This window comes from Salvelinus alpinus, chromosome 9 (genome assembly GCF_045679555.1).
Source record: "Salvelinus alpinus chromosome 9, SLU_Salpinus.1, whole genome shotgun sequence".
NCBI classification, from domain to species: Eukaryota; Metazoa; Chordata; class Actinopteri; order Salmoniformes; family Salmonidae; genus Salvelinus; species Salvelinus alpinus.
Genome location: NC_092094.1, coordinates 41,678,354 through 41,684,056, shown reverse-complemented (window position 1 = coordinate 41,684,056; position 5,703 = coordinate 41,678,354).

Here is a 5,703-nt window from a genome sequence, read left to right as displayed (position 1 = left end):
TGCCTGTCATGACAGCGTCACAAATCCAGCCCAAATGATGCTGCTGAGTTGCTAAATGCGAGACCGAAGCTTTTACGCCCTCTAGTGATGTTTTCGCTGAGACAATCTGTTTAAGGGGCCAAACTGCCAGACTAGCTGAAATGCTTTTGTTGGCATTCTCTGTTAGGCAGTTGAAGAGTGAAAACTGAGAATTTTAAGGAAATTACAAACTACAAAAATGCAATTTTGGTAAAGACGCACTAGTTGCCAATCCATGCGCATTCCTTTCATAATGTGACATGTTGGCCTTTGTTTCTCAGTGCCACGTTAACTGGACTACTTGTGATATATTTAACTTTAATCCTTGACATTTCAAATAATCTAGAATGTTTGTTTATGGTAATTCCTGTTAGTTTACTCAATATATTATTGGGGTATACATTAATTTAGCCTACCGCTTTCATTCTACAAGTGGACACGTAGCTTGAAGAGCTCACAAACTGCGCTGCCTACACTTATGTGGAATTCGTTTTGGTTCATTAAATTCCATTTACATGTTTTATGTCAATTTCTTAATTGTCTGTTGTCTGGAGCGCTTCATGTAAGCCTATGCATTATGTGTGAACGGGCGCACATAAAAGTACCTAGGCTAGAGCTGCCGCTTTCAAGGAGCGGGAGACTAATCCGGACGCTTATAAGAAATCCCACTATGCCCTCTTACGAACCATCAAACAAGCAAAGCGTCAATACAGGGTTAAGATTGAATCCTACTACACCGGCTCTGAAGCTCGTCGGATGTGGCAGGGCTTGAAAACTATTATGGACTACAAAGGGAAACCCAGCCGCGAGCTGCCCAGTGATGTGAGCCTACTAGACGAGCTAAATGCCATTTATGCTCACTTTGAGGCAAGCAACACTGAAGCATGCATGAGAGCACCAGCGGTTCTGGACGACTGTGTGATAACACTCTCGGTAGCCGATGTGAGCAAGACCTTTAAACAGGTCAACATTCACAAATCTGCGGGGCCAGACAGATTACCAGGACGTGTACTCAAAGCATGCACGGACCAACTGGCAAGTATCTTCACTGACATTTTCAACTTCTCCCTGACCAAGTCTGTAATATCTACATGTTTCAAGCAGACCACCATAGTCCCTGTGCCCAAAGAAGCGAAGATAGCCTGTCTAAATGATTACCGCCACATAGTACACACGTCGGTAGCCATGAATTTCCTTTAAAGGCTGGTCATGGCTCACATCAACAGCATCCTCCCGGATACCCTAGACCCACTCCAATTCACATACCGCCCCAACCGATCCACAGATGACGCAATCTCAATCGCACTCCACACTGCCCTTTCCCACTTCCCACCTGGACAAAAGGAACACCTATGTGAGAATACTGTTCATTGACTAGAGCTCAGCGTTCAACACCATAGTGCCCACACGGCTCATCACTAAACTAAGGACCCTGGGACTAAACACCTCCCTCTGCAACTGGATCCTGGACTTCCTGACGGGCCGCTCCCAGGTGGTAAGGGTAGGCAACAACACGTCTGCTACACTGATCCTCAACACTGTGTGCTTAGTCCCCTCCTGTACTCTCTGTTCACCCACGACTGAGTGGCCAAACACAACTCCAACACCATCATTAAGTTTGCTGACGACACAACAGTGGTAGGCTTGATCACCTAATGATGAGACAGCCTATAGGGAGGAGATCAGAGACCTGGCAGTGTGGTGCCAAGACAACAATCTCTCCCTCAATGTGAGCAAGACAAAGGAGCTGATCGTGGACTACAGGAAAAGGTGGGCCGAACAGGCCTCCATTAACATCGACAGGGCTGTAGTGGAGCGGGTCGAGAGTTTCAAGTTCCTTAGTGTTGTCACAAGCCGGCTCATAGCCTGTGACAAAAATGAGGGGACACCAACAACAGGTATAGGCCAATTAAAAGGTATAGGCCAATTGTTCTTTATTATAAACAAAACTATTAACTTTAAACTAAGGAAAAGGAATGAGGTGTGGAAGTATCATAATGTAAGGTGTATGTAAAGTGCATGGATGCGTGAATATGTGTGTGTGAACATGACTGAGTGAAAACTATGCAAAACTACAAAGGAACAAGCAAAACATGATCATACATGGAGGAGCAGAGAGAGAGAGAGGTGATTAGTGAAGCAGTTTTATACCCTGAGCCCAGGTGGCTCCAATCACTAACGACCCTCCTCTGCCTGCAGGAGGAACCGCCCCCTGCACTGCAGAGGAGGAGCCGTGACAGTGTCCACATCACCAACGAACTATCATGGTCCAAACACACCAAGACAGTTTTGAGGAGGGTACGACAATGCCTATTCCCACTCAGGAGACTGAAAAGATTTGGCATGGGTCCCCGGATCCTCAAAAAGTTCTACAGCTGCACCATCGAGAGCATCCTGACCGGTTGCATCACCGCCTGGTATGGTAACTGCTCGGCATCTGACCGTAAGGCACTACAGAGGGTAGTACGTACGGCCCAGAACGTCACTGGGGCCAAGCTTCCTGCCATCCAGCACCTATATACTAGGCAGTGTCAGAAGAAGGCCCAAAAAATTGTCAAAGACTCCAGTCATCGAAGTCATAGACTGTTTTCTCTGCTACCACACGGCAAGAGGTACCGGAGCGGCAAAGGCGTCTTAACAGCTTCTACCCCCAAGCCATAAGACTGCTGAACAATTTATCAAATGGCCACCAGATTATTTACATTGGCACCACCCCATTTGTTTTTTACACTGCTGCTACTCGCTGTTTATTATCTATGCATAGTCACTTCACCCTTACCTACATGTACAAATTTACCCTCGACTAAGCTGTACCCCAGCAAATTTACTCAGTACCGGTACCCTCTGTATACAGCCTCGTTATTGTTATTTTATTGTGTTACTTTTTATAATTTTTTACTTTTGTTTATTTGGTAAATATTTTCTTAACTCTTTCTAGAACTGCACTGTTGGTTAAGGGCTTGTAAGTACGCTTTTCACGGTATGGTCACACGTTGTGTTCGGCGCATATGACAAATAAAGTTTGATTTGATGCAGCCACTTGAAAATGAGGCAGTTACTCAGTGATGTGTTGTGTTGGATTTGCTCCAAATATAAGGCTTTGCATTTAGACCAAAAAGTGTATTCCTTTGCCGTTTTTTTCCCAGTATTACTTCAGTGCCTTGTTGCATATTATGTATATTTGTATTCTTCTTTTCACTCTTGTCATTTAGCTCATTATTGTGGAGTCCCTACAGTGTTGTTTATTCATCCTCAGTTTTCTCCCATCACAGCCATTGAACTCTGTAGCTGTTTTAAATCACCAATGGCCTCATGGTGACATCCCTAAGCAGTTTCCTTCCTGTTCTGCAGCTCAGTTCAGTAGGGCGACTGCAGCCTATAGCCTAGGCCTACTCTACTCGCTCAGCCATGCATTGAACAGTCTTTTTTGTGAACAGTGATTGAGTTTATGTATATTATTAGCCTAAATTCTTACTATTCAATCTACTCATTACATTAGGAATAGTATGCTATCATACATAAGTCTGCAAATACAATGATGCATGGAATGCTTTATTATAAAGGTGCATTTTTATGGAGAAAATTAACTTCCCCAAACTTGAAAGTCACGCACCGCCTATGGTAAGGTACTTCATTATTACGTAGAAATACTTTTATATTGATATCTCTGTGCCCCACCACGCTACCCCATAGGGGTTAATAAAATTTAAAAAATGTAATCTTTATTTAACTAGGCAAGTCAGAAAATAACAAATTCTTATTTACAATGACGGCCTACCAGTGAACAGGAAGGGTTAAGAAAATGAGATGAAACAAGCCCCACTATGAGGGCTTTGCAGAGATGTGCCCTGGAGTTCCCTCACCCAGACACACAGACCCACAGACAGACCCTTGCCATAATTGCATCTGGAGCTCAGACAGACAAATATTGCCCCACTCAGACAATTTCCTGTTGTGTCCTCAGAAGAGGAGGACATAGTTAAATAATAGTGGCCAGATTTACCCCTAAGGTCTTCAAGTTATTGGCTCCTCATTTAACACAGCAAAAAGACAGACAGATGCAGGCTTAGCATTTCATATATAGTCTGAGTAGTTTTCCCCTTCCTAAATACCATGTCAGGTCACTGCAGAAAGTTGAAGAAATACATTGGAGTCTGATGTTTGCCCTCTACTTGTGTAATTGCAGATCATATTTTTTTAGAGGCAGGACCTATGATCTCCTATTGCACAATATGACATTCCACATTCTTTGGGAAGACTCATTTGTCCAAATTTCTTGCCCGCTTCTCTTTTTGTGCTATCATGAGGTCCAGTTTTTTTAATTCTCACCTAATTCACCCAGGAATTACAGTATGTTGCCTGTAAAAAAAGGCAATGTTTTTATGACCCCCTTTTTTTATCCCATTTTTTTATCCCATTCTTTCCGGCATAAGCCTTTTCTATATCCGTGCGCATGCCAGCACTGTTAGTGAGTGGGAGTAGCGGGTGTTCCGTTGTTAGTGGGAGTAGCGGTGTCGGGTGTTCCGTTGTTAGTGGGAGTAGCGGTGTCGGGTGTTCCGTTGTTAGTGGGAGTAACGGTGTCGGGTGTTCCGTTGTTAGTGGGAGTAGCGGTGTCGGGTGTTCCGTTGTTAGTGGGAGTAGCGGTGTCGGGTGTTCCGTTGTTAGTGGGAGTCTATTTTAATAAATCCATTGAATGCATTTGGAAAGTATTCAGACCCCTTCACATTTTCCACATTTTATAACATTACAGCCTTATTCTAAAATGGATTAAATGTTTTTTTCCCCTTATCAATCTACACACAATACCCCATAATGACAAAGCCCAAAGTTTTTTCCCATTTTTTTTCAAATGTATTAAAAATAAAAACTGAAATATCACATTTACATAAGTATCCAGAACCTTTTCTCAGTACTTTGTTGAAGCACCTTTGGCAGCGATTACAGCCTCGAGTATTCTTGGGTATGACGCTACAAGCTTGGCACACCTGTATTTGGGGAGTTTCTTCCATTCTTCTCTGCAGATCCTCACAAGCTATGTCAGGTTGGATGGGGAACGTCGCTGCACAGCTATTTTCATCACTCTCCAGAGATGTTCGATTGGCTTCAAGTCTGGGCTCTGGCTGGGCCACTCAAGGACATTCAGAAACTTGTCCCGAAACCACTCCTGCGTTGTCTTGGCTGTGTGTTTAGGGTCGTTGTCCTGTTGGAAGGCGAACCTTCGCCCCAGTCCTGAAAAACATCCCCACAGCATGATGCTGCCACCACCATGCTTCACCGTAGGGATGGTATTGGCCAGGTGATGATCTCAGAGCATGCGTCCTCAGAGCATGCGCAGACCAGCTGGCTGGTGTGTTTACGGACATATTCAATCAATCCTTATCCCAGTCTGCTGTTCCCACATGCTTCAAGAGGACCACATTGTTCCTGTTCCCAAGAAAGCTAAGGTAACTGAGCTAAACGACTACCGCCCCGTAGCACTCACTTCCGTCATCATGAAGTGCTTTGAGAGACTAGTCAAGGACCATATCACCTCCACCCTACCTGACACCCTAGACCCACTCCAATTTGCTTACCGACCCAATAGGTCCACAGACGACGCAATCGCAACCACACTGTACACTGCCCTAACCCATCTGGACAAGAGGAATACCTATGTGAGAATGCTGTTCATCGACTACAGCTCAG